Genomic DNA, 18135 nt, shown 5'->3' with positions numbered 1-18135 from the left:
GGTTGTTGTTGTTTTTGTTTGTTTGCTTTTATTTTATTTATTTAATTTAGTCTCATCCCCACCCCCCTTTCAGTCTCTCTATCTTATTCTGTCTTTCTGTTTATTTTTTCAGGTCTGGCTTTCATATCCTTGTATTTGATTAGGATCTCCAGGGGTAAGTGTTTCTTCTTTGCACAACACCTTCTGCTTTTTTTGGGGAAATGAGTGGAAGATAGGAAGTTAGCAAGGCAGAAACATGAGGCAACCAAGCCCCAAGGAATTACAACCAAGCTCACAAACAGGGCTCAGGCACGTGCACACCTTGCACCTTCCTGGTTTTGCTCTGCTGCTTTCAAAGTACATTTTGCACTCTCTATCTCCTGTGAAGTTATCAGGTGAAATCTGCCACCAGCTTGCCGAACACTGGTTACCTTGCAAAAGTGCTTGCAGGGTGTTGGTGCCAATTCTTTTTTCTACAGTGATAAGTGATTCCCTGTGATACAGTCTGCCTGAGCTGTAATTTTGCTCTTGCCAGAATAACTTGACACTGCTAGTAGATGGAAACAAAACCTACATGTTCACATCTGCATGCCTCCTCTCAGTGTTTGCTGCTGTTTGCTGCTCCCCCTGTTCTCACTTGTCTGGCAGTGCTCTGGCCACTTGATAAGCCTTCCTGCCCTGCACCCCAGAGGCTGCACATTTCCCAGAGAAGAAGTAATCCTGAACAGAGAGATAAGGTGTGGGAGTTTGGGCAGTGGTGCCAAGCAATTTATCAACAGCACTATCCCTGCTGGAAACAAGTCATCAACAATAAGAAAAGGGCATGATAGTCCCTTCTCCAGAGCAGCCAGATAGCCCAGTGCTGAATGCTAATGGCTTCATGAAGGTCTCCTTGTCCTCTGGTTTTGCTCTGAAGCACAAGAAGAAAGATGCTTCCACAAGGAAGCACTTTCAGCAAGGCCCATACAGGTGTTGTTACATCCCCACTAAGGGTCTACATAACTCCTTCAGCATTTTGAAACTATTGAGGGGTTTCCACCAGAACGCCAGCCAAAAAAAAAATGCCTTCATGTACCAGCAGGCAGCTGTTTCAGTCTCACTGTGTTGTGCAGTCATAGGCTCACTCTAGCTGTGGCCAAACACCTCTTTGCTGTTGCAGTACTGAGGACCACAGAACATGTGTTTGTGCACTACATCTCTGAGCCTGCATTTGAATCACAGCTGTCCAGGTTTCTGTTTTAGTCATAAAAGAAACAGAGTTTAGTTAAGATATTGTCCCTGCAAAGGGTGTGGGGGTGGAAGAACCTGCTCCTATCCTCTTGCTAGAAGTGCATTTCTGCAGAATTTTGCTGATGATACATTGTCACTACAGGTCTTTTAATCCATGCTACTCCTCTCCCATAAATCCCACACATACATGTTAGAATCTTCCACTCCACTGCAGTGTGGGGCCCAGAGACCTTTCCTGTAAGTTCTGAGTCCTATGCTTTGGTGGATATATTGGCTTTACATAACACTTGCTACTAAATGATTTTTCTTGATTCACCAAATCTCTAATTGACTGGACTTGAGCTGCCTCAGAGACATGCACTGCATCAATGGCCAAAACCCACCTTATTGACCACAAGCCAGAACAACAGTATATATATATATATATATATGTATACATACATACATATATACATACATGTATATACATGTATATATACACATTTTATTTTTTCAGAGAGAGAAAAGTGTGTGGGACTGCAATGCTTCTAACCCTATTATCTGTGGCCAAAGAGCTAAAAACAATCTCAAACATTTCAATGAAAATTTGCAGCTCATCTTGCAACTGTTTCTTCTTTAGCAGTAAGAAAAACAGTCACTTTTAACAGGGCTTATCTATCTAAATTTTTCTCTGCCTGTAACAGGGAAGAAGCTAAAAAACCTCAGTGGGATCACAGATTTAGAGTAGCTACCACATTTACAGTCCTGAGAAATGTTCTCATAACCAAGTGATGTATCACTCAAATATGTAAATAAGTTTTCCATGGGGAGCTCTCAGTCTCTGCCTCAGAGGAAGTTTTGCTTAAATAAGCACAGAACAGCTCTGTTGTTGCAACTTTATGGAGCTTATCCCTTCAGGCTGCTAGTCCCAGAAGCTGTGCAAGTCCTGGCCAGGCTCTCTGACAATCTAGCAGATGTGTTCAGCTGCAGACACTACCTTTCTAGCTCTGCCAGCACTCCTCTCCCAACTTTGTCAGAGGCTGCTGCTGCTGTGCTTTGCAAGTAATGTAAAGGTGTTAAAAGTGGTTTGTGTTTTTTTTTTTTTTCTTTTTTTTTCTTTTTTTTTTTCTTTTTTTTCTTTTTTTCTTTTCCCACAGAAGGACATCTGGGCTGTGCACAGTGAGAGACATTCTCAAAGAAAGTTTTCATGGGACTAAATTATAATAATTCAGCCTTTGGTTTGCTTTGAAGTTGTGCACTCACACTAACAGTTGTGGTTCATTTTCTTACCGAAAATACAATGAGAGTTGTCCCTTAAAATGGCAGTTCTTGCATGGTCCACTTTCCTGACAAAGAACAGTGGCATTGTTTTGCCATTATGTATCATAGAATTCCCACTTCTCCCTTTGGTTTTAAAACAGAGAGATTTTGGAGACCTCCTGTGCCAGCATCAAGAAATAGATTCAAAGGTAGAATTCAAAATTGCACATAAATTGTTTTCAGAAGACTTTGGAGGCAGATTCAGCTCAAGAGGTGCAGAGAAAACAGGACAGAAAAGTTATTCATGCATGGAAGAAAAAGGAGGAGAAGGCAGCAGAGCAGCAAGAGGAGATAGAAGCCAAAGAGATGGAACAGAAACTGAATCAAACCTGGGTTTAAGAAAAAAATTTACATCTCTTTATTTTAGTGTACATAAGTACCAAATCCCAAAATAGGACACTTTAATGACAATGATCACATAATTACGTTTAGATGTAGAGCTTAGGGATATAATTTAGTGGGGACTGTTAGTGTTAGGTTAGAGGTTGGACTCGATGATCTTGAGGTCTCTTCCAACCTAGAAATTCTGTGATTCTGTGATTCTGTGATTATGAAACTTGTCTTTGGGGCGAAAGGGATGAATATGTTCAGTGGCATTATTCCAGCCTTGTACTTGAGATAGCTTTTCTTCTACTCCCATTTCAAGCAAGTGCTATCACAAGCCACATTTAGGCACAAACAAAGCAACTAAGAAAATAGAAATACACATTTTTTCAGGCCATGAAAACAGAACAAGATGCAGATGGCCTTCTTCGAAATCTGGCTTTCTTTCAATGCGTGTCAGCACAGCTATATATCTCTCTGAGCTACTGTGACAAGAACAGAGAATAGATGGATGACTGTTTTACTGCAGGTTTTGATAGCAATTTTGAGAGATTAGGGCTGTTTTGGAAAGACAAGTTTCAGAGTCTTCTTTCTGAAGGTGTTTGAGATTAGCAAGTAACTTTAGCAACTCTGATATCTCCTTCAGAGACAATAGAGGTTGAAGGAAAATCAGTCATAAAAGAGAATTTAACTAAGTTTCTTATCCCCACGTTTGTTTAGGGAGGGCATTTTCAGAGGACTGGCAGAGCCAACTTCATAGGATGCATTTCAACAATGAGAAAGGGCTGTGATCAAAGGGAATTAATATACTCTTGAACGTGAAACATCTAAACATCTACACTGACATAGCATGTGGCCTCTTGCAGAAAGAAACGGAATCAGCAGCCAATAAAGCAGGCAATTTTTCTTTGATTGTTCTTATACTTTTTTTTTTTCATTGAACCTTGTGTGGTTTTTGTTGGGTTGCTGGTGTCCTAGGTTTACCTTCTACTCTCAGTCATCAGTCTCCCTGTCTTGATGGCAGTCACTTCATTCAGCCAATGTGGTAAATTTTGTGGGGGTGATTTCACAGAATAATTATGACGAATGTTGTTAGTATTAATCACTGTCTTCCTGAATTAAGGCACTTGAAGTAAAGCACTGTCTGGTGAAAGGAGAAGAATAATATCCATGCGATAAACTGCTAATGCTCTATCAATGTCGAGAGAGAGGAGCTGCTTAGTTCTGTAATGACTGGAGTCTCTTATTTCATTTAAGAATGTATTTCTCTTCCTTCTGACATTCATGTCTGCTTATTGATATTTATATACTAAGTAAAATCATGTTGTCAAATTTGCATCACATCAGCTGAATACAGTGGTAAAAGAGGGTGTCAGATTATAAAATATGTGTTCCTTAAACACTGCTGAGAAGGGAAATATTAATGTGTCCATCAGCGGTTATTCTTTTTCACTTGTGCTATTCATGAGTGATACAGAAACTTCCCCTGGCCTCACTCTTCAGATAATTAAATTGTGCTGTAACTCCTTATGGTGGATGACTACAGAACTATACTTCTGGGAAATCAACTGGTAGGGAAAGGCACCATCTTTTTCTAGACTTGCTGATATATTTGGGAAAAAAAATAATAATAATAAAAAAATATATATAGATATGCTATCAGGTTCCTCTAGCTGACTCTGTGCTTGAAATATTCTAGATCCAGCCTGGTAATGGATGTGAGCTGTGCTCTAAGTCCTACTTTCTCTGACTGTCACACCTACAACAACACTATTATAAAGCACATAGAAAATTGTGCTTTCCTTCCTGGATTTCCACAGGCCAGAAGAATGATGATTCTGTGTCCCATAAGATGTTGGGAGAGAACAATCAATGGATTTTGTATCAATGGGCAATGATTTTTCTCCAGCTGCTGCCTGGCATTGTCTTCTGATCACTCCAGTTCCCACTTGCTTCTGGGTACTGCCCCCACACAACCCACCATCAGGCCAACAGCTTCAGCTCTATTAAGACCAACAACTTAGACACACATTTTATAGCCATCAGCTTCTGGTATCAATTTTATAGACATGCAAAATAGCTTTCCTTCCCCCAGCAACCATATGCTGAACTGCCAGATTATACTGATTTTTTTTTTTTTTTTAAGTTTTAATTTGCAAAGTCTCACTAAATTGAGAATTAATTGTAAGTTTTGAATTAAATCACTTCTCTAGAATCAATGGTACTCTGCTAAATAAACCCCTAAAATACCTAAATGCAATTTCAGAGAAACCATTGCACTTCCCATCTGTACCTCTGTAATCAACCTTACATGTTAAAAAGAAACAGAAGTCAGGAGAGAAAATGGAGGCCATCAAAAGAAAACAGGTCAAGCAGAGGATTGGAGCTGGGGCAGAGCTGTCCCAGCCCAGCTCAGGTCGTGTGCCCCAGATGTTGCTCATGAGCTGCCTCACTCTTTCATATTTTCAGACAGCAATTTATTATGGCTTCACAAGTTGGTTTCCTGTGCTTCTGTGAGACAAGGGTATTGGAAAACAAGAATACAGGACCGTGTGATTTTCTCACTGTAAATTAGAAGAATAGAGTTTGTGCTTGGACATTTTTTCATGACAATTTTGCCAGTACGATGTAACATACTAAATGTAAGTATTTATACTAATGCACTTTCATAGTCCCACTTGGACCATGAAGATGAAGGATGTTTAGCAAACCCGTTAGCTGTTTATGGCTGCTATTTTTCTCTAAAGGTTATTGTAGTGATTTGTAATGTTCATTTAAATAACAACTTCCCATCTAAGACAGGCTGGCACCCTGACTTCAGTGACCTCTAGTTCACACAGTTGTGTTATATAGGCTTTGCTATATTTGCACTTAACCTAAATACACTTACAATGTTGGAAGAGAACTGTGACACAGCTTAAAATGTTTTGGGCCCATGTTATAAAAGCTATTTCAGAAACCATACCATATACATATGCCTTCCTAATGTTTTGGTCAGTATGCTTATAGCTACTCCAGATCTTTTTTTAGCAAAAAAAAAAAAAAAAATCATACAAAAAAATTACACCTGTAAGTACAAAATTACCTGAACTGATAACTGTAAGAAACAGGTTTCACGTTGAGTTTTAAGGGTTTTTTTTGTTTGTTTGTTTATTTTTTGTTGTTGTTGTTTGTTTGTTTTGTTTTTTGGCTGTTTGTATTTTCAGAAGAAAAAGTAGGTAGCAACTATGAACAACCCATTGTTTTTCTAACTTTGTCTTCATCCCAAATTTAGGAGCTTTTCAAGCAACTGGCCACCATAGTTCTATGTTTGGATTTAATACATTTAGTTAGGGCAGAGTCATAGCCTTAATCAAGACTGTCTCCTGATAGTCTTCTCTTTTCAGGTTAAAAGATTTCAAAAGTTAAAATGTATTCATGTCTGAGTACTCCTTGGATGCCATTTTGTGGTAGCTTTATAAAAAGCATGACTCAGAGCATATAATTAATCCCTAAAGCATTTCAGACTTTTTCAAGTTATTCAACAAATGAGACTTCGCAATAATGGTGAAATAATTTTGTTTCCAAAATGTAAGACTGAGTTCAGCTCTAACAATTCTTCTGGGTGTATAGAAATTTATTTATTTCTTTGATCAGGAAAGAACACAATAAAGATGGATAAATTCCACTTTAAAACAAGGAAAAAATATGAGATATAAGAATATGTATGTATATAGTTTATTATACACTTCTATAGTTAAGTTAATTTTATTGTAATTTGTTAAACAGGGAGAAGAGCTGAAGATCTTACTGAAGACCTTAAACTGAACATTAATGATTTCTTAATAGAAAAAGACTGTTAAAGTTCTGGGACAGTGGTCACATAATTACCTACCCTGCTTGAAGGTAACTATCCATATTGCTTTCAAAGTCTTGTTCACTGAGCATAAGAATGGCAGTGCAGTACCAGAATAAAGATTAATCTAGGTAATTTGCTGTCTGGGATAGTAGCAGATGCATAGAGATGAGCATGAGCTTATGGTTTCATAATACATAGAGCCAAGATAACACCTAGGTACTGCAAAGAGAGAAAGGTCCTGCTCTTTCAGCTTCTGCAACCCCAGATCCTGGATTCATAAACTTGCCTGTGCAGTTCTGATGCACACAACACACCAATTCACTCCAACTCACTGAAAGGGTAGAAAATGCACTTAAAAACAGAAGAGAGAAAAAAAAAAAAAAGTGCATTTGTATTTGGTGCGTTGAGCTTGCTATCCCTATGATCAGTCAGTACCAGAGCCAGACTGAGGTGTCAGGCATCTGGGGTCAGCTGATGTGGGAGGAAAGAGCAAGGAAGGCTGGACAGGAGGAGGAATTGAAGTAAATCTCTTTCCTGAACAGAAATAGCTAATTTAGAATTTATAATCCATACTATATATATCTTTTATTATTATTATTTACTTAAACGTGCATTACTTACAAAGTATTGCACTTGATTTTCATTGGCCATTTTATTATTTGGTCACTCAATGTCATGCAGTCTTTCTGTGGCAATTCACCATACTTGGCACTGTAGGCAGCATGAGGTCTTAGTATTCAGAACCTAGGAGGATCATGACAGTAACTGCTTTCTATTGTCAAAACTGACCATATAGTTGAATGCTCTCTTTCCTACTTTTTAAGCAGTCATCAGTCTTTGAGAGAAACTTTCTATCCAGCCTGAGAGGTCTAAAGGGCTTTTGATAATGAGAGCTGTTGCCACCTTTTCTGGAAGGTGGTAGATTGACCACTTGGGCATTGATTTCTGTCCATATGATGGATGACTTGCCTGAGCAAAAGTCATGTTGATAAACATAGTTACAATGCATTCACTTCTTTGTTTATATCACTGTCTCTCACAGCAGTTGGGATTTTATTTCTTTTTTTTTTTTTTTTTTTTTTTTTCTGTGAGTTTCATGCAGGGACAGAGAGCCTTTGTTAAAGATTGGTGCCATACTGCCACCTTCCACTCCTCTAGCACTTTGTTGGTGCTATGCTATAGATCACACCTCATGGCAATTCCATAGCTGAGATGCTTTAAGCTCTTGAATAAATATCATCTGTTCCTGGTAATTTTTCATTGTTCAGTTTCTCAATTTGTTCCGAGCCACCTATTGATTCTTTAAGCTGAGGCCATTCTTTCTAGTGAAAAATGTCTCCATTGTAGGAAATTCATGGACACTTTTAGGGCCATTAGATACTTCTTAAAATCTTTGAGGTTCTTTTATAGCTTAGCGATATGTCCAAATTTAAACATTAAAAAAATAGTCATTGTGGTAGGCAAAAAACTGCTCTAAACTGGCAGCAGATAATTGCATGTATGCATACATGTGCAGGGTGAATATCCAAACATCCTGACTGCAGGAATATCTTGGAAATAGGTGAGATTTACAGCTTGAGAACTGGCACCACCTGAACCTGATGAGGTTCAACAAGTCAGAATGAAAGTTGCTGCCCTTTGGCTGGGGCAATCCCAGACATGAGTACAGACCGGGAGAAAAACTCTTTGAGAGAAGCCCTGCTGAGAAGGACTCAGGGGTTTTGATGGATGAAAAGCTTGACATGAGCCATCAGTATGTGAGCCATCAGTGCAGAAGGCCAACTGCATCCTGGGCTGCATCAAAACTGTGGACAGCAGGACAAGGGAGGTGATTGTCCCCCTCTGCTCTGCTCTTGTGAGGCCCCACCTGGAGTACTGCGTGAAGGCCTGGGGCCCCCAGCACAAGAAGGGTGTGGACCTGTTAGGGCCACAAAGGTGATCAAGAGGCTGGAGTACCTCTCCTACAAAGAAAAGCTGAGATTGCTGGGGTTGTTCAGCCTAAAGAAGAGAAGGCTCTGGGGTGACCTCATTGCATCTTTTCAGTACTTAAAGGTACTAAAGTATTTAAAGTACTTATAAAAAAGATGGAGAGCGATGTTTTGCTTAATCAGATAATGACAGAACAAGGGGAAATGGATTTAAACGAAAAGAGGGGATATTTAGATTAGAGGTTAGGAGGAAATTCTTCACTCAGAGGGTAAATCAGAGAGTAGTGAGGCACTGAACCCAGAGAGATTGTGGATGCCCCGCCTGGAGGTATTAAAGACCAGGTTGGATGGAGCTTTGGGCAACCTGATCTAGTGGGTGACATCCCTGTCTATGGCAGGGGCATGGAACTAGATGATCTTTAAGGTCCCTTCTGACCTGAGCCATTCTATGATTCTATGATATAGAGACAAATGACAAGAAATGCCCAGGAACCTTAGCTAATAACACTGGAGACTGACACTGGCAAGCAGCTGCTCAGCAGGCCTGACTTGCTGCCTGATCTCCCCAGACTAGGAAGATCTGAGCAGGGAAACTAAGACCTAGGGAAGATGATGAAGGTGGGACAGCAAATGAGTATGTAAAATAACAAATTAGGGCAAAAACATGTTGGTTCTTAAATAGACCCCAGTGTCTAAATCCAAGAGTTGCTGTTTACTCTGTCTCATTAGTCAGATCCACTACATCTTTCTATTTATTTATTTATCTTGTATTTGCTTTACAACAGAAAACAGTAAGTTGAGGCTTCTTTTTGACCTTTATGTTCCAAGTCTTGAAGTGCACTTTCAATGTTTTGAAATATTGCTTTTAAATTAGAAATACAAGAAACCTCCTATATAAATATCCTATTTACCTGATTCCCATAACTGGATAATAAATGAAAACCTTCATTAACCCATATCTTGCCCTAAAAGTTGAAGAACTGTCAGTACTGGACAATGAATACAACTGTGAACGTAATCAGAGTTGCTGTAGCAATTATTTAAGCTGAAAAAGATTTCCTAGGGTATGAATACATCTAATTGAGCTGTATTTAAATTCAGTATGTTTTATTCTGTTCCATTAACTCACAGTTTGTAAGCCAAACTTATATTTATTCTACTGCAAAATTAATCTTTAGAAAACCAGTACGGCTTTTTCCAGACCAGAACTATATAACAGACTACAGATTGAAGTTTAATATACTGTCTTTTTTTTTTTTTTTTTTTTTTGTGTGTGTGTGTGTGTTTTTGTTTGTTTGTTTTTTAACCAAGATTTCATCTCGTGGAATGGTTAAAAAAACATTATTAATGGTCTTTTTCATATGCCACATATTAGATTCCCTAGTCAATGTTTTTTCCTATTAAAAAAAAAGAAAAAAAAAAAAAAAACAAAACACATCTCTGAAAATTGGGACCCTCAATGTTTTAGGTACAAAACTAGGCTACATGACATTCAACAGTGATGAACATTTTCAGCTTTTTTGCTGTCACTCAAGGTCTATTTCTTGTACTAGAACAGACGGGCAGTCTCTTGTTTTACTCTATCATATTTTTGACTCTCCTGTCCTGAAAGCAGGATAGGAGCTATTTCATTACACCTGAATTGGGTGCTGGCAGTGCTCAGTCCTTAACCCTTCTATCCAGCATATCAGTGAAGGTAGGTTCTGTTCCCTAGCCAGCCTACTTCAATGCAAGGAGTTTCATACCCAAAAAGCCTTCATTTTGAACTCAGTTCCTGGGGCTGACTGATAGGCATCTGACTTTCTTGTGGGCACACAGAGCTATAGGCAGATTCAGAACATCAGCTATTTGTTATGATAAAGCTAAACTGATTTGTTTAAGCCAATTTGATTTGTTAGTTAATTACCAACATTGTTTCTTTTTTTTTTTTTTTTTTTTTTTTCTTGGAGTTTTGTTCACACTGAGCTGCAGAAACTGCCTACTTACTCATTTATCTCTTCCAGTCAGCAACATAATGAATAGCAGCCAACATCATTGTAAAGGTATTGCAGATATTTTCAAACTTTATACCAAGCCTTATACTGAGATTTTTCAGCCGAATTCGGAAGTTGATAAGAATTACAATCTTCAGTTTTATGGACTGAGATACCATAATACATACCTGGGATTTAAATCCAGGCTAGCGATAACATAGTGATTTTAATAGTGAGAATGCTTGATCATTGAAACAAATTATCTGTTGATTAGAATGGATTCCTTGTGAACTAAAAATGTTCAAATCAAGATTGCAGAGGCTTTTAGAAGTATGTACTTGCTTCAGTCTCAACAAAATATTTATAGGAAAGAGTGGCGGTAGAAATCAGATTATTTTATTGCAGGGTGTTGTGTGGTTTGTTTTTTTTTTTTTTTTGGTCTTAAAACTGAATTTTATTTCTTAGAATGGAAATGTTTATCTTCTAAATTATTTACCAGTTTACCTTTTAATAATCTTTCTTCATGTCTTTACAAGCATAATAAGAGAATAAATAAACAAAAGTTTTGTACTTTTGTATCCAGAGGGCAGAAAAAATCCCCATTGTTCAATCCCTACTCAACCTCCCCCTTTCTTTCACCTTGTATGAATCGCTGATGAGCATAGATGTATGTTCCTCTCCTCCCTAAACACGTGCTGAGCTCAAATAGTCCATGTCTCAATGTGTCATAGTTACTTTTGGAGATAACTGTTATATGCCTGAGTGCTTGAGAGAAAGGACTGGGTTTATATTGGATTGGATATATATGTATTTTTTTTTTCTGCCTAGAAGGACTGGTAGGAAGGGTAGCAAATCAAACAAAATTAGTATGAACCCTACGGTGGAAAAAACTTCATCCAGCATACTGAACATCTTTGCCATAACAGAAAGATTTTCTTGCCAAAGTCCAAATAAGAGTTCTGGGATTTTTATCATGCTCAGACGGTTTTACCTCTTTGTCATTTATTTGAACCTGTGATTAGTTCAGCAATTCACTTAAGGAAATGTTAATTTCTGTTCAGTTCCTCATAAAAGGAGGGTATTTACCTCACACCACCAGCTACCACAATGGGTTAGCACCTTCACCTTTAATCTTTCCAAAGCCACTGAACTCTTGCGGTTCTGTTGAAAGCTTTGACTTCTCACAGAAAAGTGACCTTTACATGATTTACATGAACATACAGGATACTGCTTCTGCACTTTTTCTTTGATTTTTTTTTTTTTTTTAATTTTTTCATAACATCAAATGTTGCACACTAATTTTATGTTCATAGTTGTTAACATTTTCCCTTCCAGCCAAAGTTCCTGGAAGGAAGCACACAATATGGTGAATATCACCTTAACACTTTAGCTTGGTCAAGTGAAGAGGGTCTAGGTTACCACCAGAATTCTCTAAAGAGCTGTAGTTTTCTTTAACAGCAATAATTATTGTCATTTGATTCACTCTAATTAAAATTACACCTTAAAACTTTATTATTTCAAGTAAATGTTCCTGGTCAGAATGCAAGATTTAATCAATAGTTTCAGTGTTAAAAAGATGCAGCCTTTTGCCCTAGGAGACTGAAAAGAAGACATGCCCCTCTGTGCTTCCAATGGCAATGGATTTTTTTTTCTTATGTTGAATAAAAAGTGAGGAAATGTGTACTCACATTTTCTTGCAGGTAGTTTCCAACAGCCTATTTATCTAACCAGCTGTTTTCTCAGTTCCCCCCTCATGGCTTTTGTAGCAAATATGTTATTTTGAAGATTAAGATTTTGATGAGGGAAAATAGGAAGTTCCTAAGTCATTGTTTTCCATCAGTCTGCACTGCTGTCTAAGGAGCATAAGATGTGCTTATTTGACAATTTAGTGTAAAGGGTTAGAACTAACCAATTTATTTTCCACTGACAGCTGAAAACTACTACTTTCTCTCTCTTTCCTGCCTTCCTTGTCTTTGCGTCTGATTGCAAGAATCACTGCAAACTATCTAATAGCTGTGCTGTTAATTACTTTGTTGGCTATCCCAAACTACCCCAGTAGATAACATTTTTGCTTGATTTCCCACCTCTTCTTTATGTTTCCCCTTGTCCCTCAAGTGGGAATCAACAACTTTCCCAATGCAAGAGGTGAATGTTTAAATAATAAATATATGTATATTTAATTGCAAAGGGAGGTTTGAAGTGAAAAAAAGTACACCGATCTCACAAATACTTTAGTACTTCCTCTTTTTGATTTACAGCCTGAAATAAGTCATTTCTCCACCTATGACCTCTATAAGGCATCATAGTCAGGGAATGAGATCATGGTGTCTCCTGAAATTGTCAGTTGTATCCTGATTACTGTCTTCCATCCCTTAGAAAGCCAAAATTTATAGGGCTATATGACAATAAAGTCAAATATTACAGGCTTGTTATAGGGATGCATTTATGAATTATATACAGTATAAAAGCAAATACAAAGTAAGATTGTAGTTTTAAGAATTCCATTCACTCAAATGGATCTGATAAAATACAGAATTGTTAGGGCTTGAACTAAACAAGCCTACACTGTGTGGTTAGACCAAATACCACACTGATTTTCTCCCCAGTTCTACTACCTATACAAAAATATCTTGTGCCTATGAGTCAATTCATTCCCCTCCAGGAAGGCCGTGGGGCTGGGGGTGGCTACCTTCTGGGTGGATGCTCACTAGAAACTGATTACAAAGCAAGAAGGACACAATTCTTCAATGCTCTTCCTGCAAGTTCCCCAGAAATACAGAAAGCTTTTCATCCAATTAGTAAGCACTATATCTGTACCTGGGGTTGTAGGAGCCGTCTTTGGAGGCAGAAAGGACAGCTATTTTTTCAGGATTTTGCTGAGTGTGTTTCTTTCCTGTATTCTACTACAGAGGCTGCTGAACATCTATGTTAACACAGGTATTAGGTTTTTGCTTGAGATACCAACCCTTTCCTAAAGGTTTTGTTCTGTTCTCTAGAAGCATGTAATCTTTTAACTTAGACAATAGTTGGCAAAATAAAGCAAAGAAAACTTTAGAATTAAATTAAACTTAAAAGTGAAAGAGAGAGAAGTACTACATTCATCAGTAAATAACTGAAACCAATGTCTCAGAGTGGCTTTCATCCTCTTCTGGTAAAACTCTTTCCCAAAGAAAAGAAGAAAGAAAGAAAGAAAAAAAAAAAAAAAAGAGTACCATTGAGGAAACAAAGAGAGCCCTTGTGAAGTCAAGTTCATTTTGTAGAAAAGACAAAAGGGAAGTGAAATTATATTTCATGAGTGAGGGGGTTTCTTAAATTTAACTTTAATTGCACTGAGAAGAATAATTATAAAGATTCTGACTTCTTTATTGCTGAAATATATATGTATTGTTAAAAAGTTTAATAAAACATAGGAATAATTTGCCTGGGGGAAGTTGTGCTGTGTCCATTATCAGTGGCTTTTAATAATACATTAGACTCACATAAACCATCTGTCAATGTTGCTGTAATACAGTAGATCCTGCCTTGGGGCAGATGAACAAACTGGTTGATTTACTGAGGTCACTCCCAACCCTAATTTTCTATGATTGCACAACATCCCAAGGAAAATGCTTGCTGAGCTCATCACCCAGGTGAAGTACTTGGGGCTCTTCTACATGTCTGAAGCCTTTTTAATGTGCCTAATACAACGGGACGGTACGGAGCTGAATGCTGTTTCTGCCCTGCTAGTTGTAGTGGTTGACAAAACTTATGCAATTCTGTCCCCAGCAACTGGCTAAGCTTAGGCTGCACTGTAGATGGTAAACCCCTGACAACTTCTTGATAGGCAGGGAATTTGAGAAGGCAGACGTTTGGTGGGACATCCTTAGTAGCAATTTCACTGTTCTGTGGAAAAGAGCCACAAACTTGGGGGAATATATCTGTATATCCTGCTGCACTTCCTATTTATTTGTCTGGTATCACAGAATTGCTCAGAGACTTAATTCATATTTTTAACTTTGTGGTAGTTACCAACAGGTCCAAGAAAATCCATTTGTTTTCTGTTTAAAAACTCTGTAGTCTGTAGAATGTAAAATCATTTAAAAAAATAATCTTTTAAATAGTTAAAATAGAAAGTAAGTTAGATTTTCATAGGGTGTTACTTTTATCTTCTATTTTAAATTTGACTGATTTTTGAATTCCCCATACACATTGCATATGTATACTAAAAGCTTCTTAAGTGTGTGAAATGCTCTGCCTACCTTTCTGAGATGAAGAATGAGTAGATGCTGCTAGCAGCTGATAAAGAACATCTCACTTAAGTTTCATTTGTATTGTTTTGTGTCATTCTACCAAATTGCTTGGCATTCATTTCAAAATTTGTACTGACAAATTACAAGATAAATTTAGTACAAATGTAGCAGTAATGAGAATTAGGCTTTCTTAGTATATAAAACTTTGTGTGTCAAAAAATAAATAAATCTGTAACTGGATGGATTCAAAGCAGAAATTTCTTCATGTAATTCTTTCAAATGCAACATTTTACTGAAAAAAAGTGGAGTCAAATGAAATTTAATTTAAAAAGCGTTTCAGTTTTGGATTTTAAAATAAAATGTAAATTCCCATGTGCTTTAGCAATAAGTTATCTGGGCTAGAGAAAATTACTGTAATTCCCTACTTTTACATAGGACTGTTCATCTGGAAGAATTGTATGTGGATGTGGTCTACCTTGACTTCAGCAAGGCTTTTGACACCGCCTCCCACAGCATTCTCCTCAAGAAACTGGCTGCTCTTGGCTTGGACTGGCGCACGCTTCGTTGGGTTAGAAACTGGCTGGATAGCCGGGCCCAAAGAGTCCTGGTAAATGGAGTCAAGTCCAGTTGGAGGCCAGTCACTAGTGGTGTCCCCCAGGGCTCGGTGCTGGGGCCGGTCCTCTTTAATATCTTCATCAATGATCTGGACGAGGGCATTGAGTGCACCCTCAGTAAGTTTGCAGATGACACCAAGTTAGGTGCGTGTGTCGATCTGCTCGAGGGTAGGAAAGCTCTGCAGGAGGATCTGGATAGGCTGCATCGATGGGCTGAGGTCAACTGCATGAAGTTCAACAAGGCCAAGTGCCGGGTCCTGCACCTGGGGCGCAATAACCCCAAGCAGAGCTACAGGCTGGGAGATGAGTGGTTGGAGAGCTGCCAGGCAGAGAAGGACCTGGGAGTGATGGTGGACAGTCGGCTGAATATGAGCCAGCAGTGTGCTCAGGTGGCCAAGAAGGCCAACGGCATCCTGGCTTGTATCAGAAATAGTGTGACCAGCAGGGCTAGGGAGGTGATCGTCCCCCTGTACTCGGCTCTGGTGAGGCCGCACCTCGAGTACTGTGTTCAGTTTTGGGCCCCTCGCTACAAGAAGGACATCGAGGTGCTTGAGCGGGTCCAGAGAAGGGTGACAAAGCTGGTGAGGGGCCTGGAGAACAAGTCCTACGAGGAGCGGCTGAAGGAGCTGGGCTTGTTCAGCCTGAGGAAGAGGAGGCTCAGGGGCGACCTTATTGCTCTCTACAGATACCTTAAAGGAGGCTGTAGAGAGGTGGGGGTTGGCCTGTTCTCCCACGTGCCTGGTGACAGGATGAGGGGGAATGGGCTTAAGTTGCACCAGGGGAGTTTTAGGTTAGATGTTAGGAAGAACTTCTTTACTGAAAGGGTTGTGAGGCATTGGAACAGGCTGCCAAGGGAGGTGGTGGAGTCACCATCCCTGGAAGTCTTCAAAAGACGTTTAGATGTAGAGCTTAGGGATATGGTTTAGTGGGGACTGTTAGTGTTAGGTTAGAGGTTGGACTCAATGATCTTGAGGTCTCTTCCATCTAGAAATTCTGTGATTCTGTGATTCTGTGATTCTTTATCCCATATTGGTTTGCATTCTATTCACTTTGCATACATACCAAAATGCTAATATAAGTTGCAGATAAAATGTTTTAAGAGTTAGCTTTTTACTACTGCACAAAAGGACTAGAAAGCTAAAGAACTACCTGGAAAATAATTGTGGGTACATGAAATTTATTGATAGTCTTCTGTTGTCAGTTAGGATCTCCTTGTGTCCATTGCTTGAGATTAATGTCCCTTTACTCTAGCTGTTTAGCACTAGTCATTCAGGGACCCTCTGTAGTATACAGAAGGTCAGGGATACGTTTGGGAGGTGATGTACCTCAGGTGTCTGGACAGCTATCACAGAATAAAGTATGGTCCAGGAGAACCTCTCTTCCCTCCCCACTGATGGTTAATCATGACTTAGACCAGACCACCTAGAATTTGGAGGGCCAAGAGGTAGTCAAAGTGACCCAAATCCTGACTAGTTCACAGATAAATAAATCTTGTCTATTTCCACACTTTTAATTAAGACTCTTCATATAGTTGAAAGCCTTTATCTATGTAGGGAAAATCAGAGCATGTGGAATTTGCATTGGTTGAAGTAGCTCCTAGAAGCTTATTAAAGGGGGGGGGGTGGGGGGGGGGATATGGAATTCTAAAAATGCAGGTATAAATTCTAGTGCCCAGTGGGCCTATTTTCAAGAGCAGCAGAACTTAAGGTTAAAACTTCCTTATGGACTTTTCTTGGTTTTACTGCAAATGTCAGCTACCAGACACTGACACATAAATAAAGGAGAAAAAAAAAAAAAAAAAAAAAAAAAAGAGAGGTACGTTGCCTGATGTGCTTGTATTTCCTGCTGATGTAGGTGAACCATTTAACAACCACAATCTGTGCTGGCTCCTTTTCTTCCTTAGGGAAATAGTTACTGAAACCAGTCGTTTGCTAGAAAAATGAGATGATTGAGCTTTGAAGACTGTCTTCTCTGCTTCCCTCTCACTTGCTTTTCTGCTCTTCTCTGCTTCCCTCTCACTGTGCTTTTCTATTAAGTGCACATAGAGCTTTGTGTTGGAGAGTCCATGCAAACCAGAAAAGGAAATAAGGAAGCATATTGATAGCATCTCTCAAGGTATGAAGACCATTGGAGGAACAGAGAGGACAGTCATTCTCTTTTTAAATTTAATTTTACTAGGTACTTTAAAAAATATTGAACTTCAGATGTGAAATAGCCCATTTAAGCCAAAGTAGAATCCTGAAATGGGACCTTTGTCAACAGTGTTGTTTATGGAAGAAAACTTCCAGAGAGTGCAGTGAATTACTGCATGTACTAAAACAGATGAGCTGGTAGCCTCTGGCTCCCAGAGGGGAATAACTTACAATCATTGCATGAGTCATGGAGACAGGCAGATACAAATATTCTTGTTAGCTCAAATGAAAAAAGAAGTTCTGCACTGGAGATCAGCGTTCCCATCAGACCACCACCTTGCCACATCTTGTATACATTCCTTACTCAATGTCGATAAATAGGTCATTTGGGAACAATGCATTCCAAAGAATTAGAAAACTGTAGTAAAAGGTATGCACTGCCACACTAACTATTTTTCTAATTATTTTCAAAGATACTGCTCAAAGGTTTGGGTTTATATTTAAATATAGTAAGTCTAATTCAAAGTAGAAATTCTAAGGTAATGTGATTGCAACTTTGAAAAGGTTTGCACATCCTTTCACAGATGAC

At 38.7% G+C, this 18135-nt stretch overlaps 1 long non-coding RNA gene across 2 annotated transcripts in view; it reads left to right on the top strand.

Annotated features, from left to right (window-relative positions):
* Positions 1-18135, top strand: part of LOC137845461 (uncharacterized) — a 37826-nt gene that overhangs the window by 11689 nt on the left and 8002 nt on the right. Inside the window, exons 2-3 of one of the 2 annotated variants that reach the window (XR_011090217.1) lie at positions 113-154; positions 6601-6717. This is a non-coding gene — a long non-coding RNA (uncharacterized lncRNA). The remainder of the gene's footprint in view (positions 1-112; positions 155-6600; positions 6718-18135) is intronic. The other variant, XR_011090218.1, reaches the window with a different exon arrangement.

This window comes from Anas acuta, chromosome 1 (assembly GCF_963932015.1).
Source record: "Anas acuta chromosome 1, bAnaAcu1.1, whole genome shotgun sequence".
Classification (NCBI taxonomy): domain Eukaryota; kingdom Metazoa; phylum Chordata; class Aves; order Anseriformes; family Anatidae; genus Anas; species Anas acuta.
The sequence above is the reverse complement of the archived record's forward strand: the minus strand, read 5'-3'. Positions and strand labels throughout refer to the sequence as shown.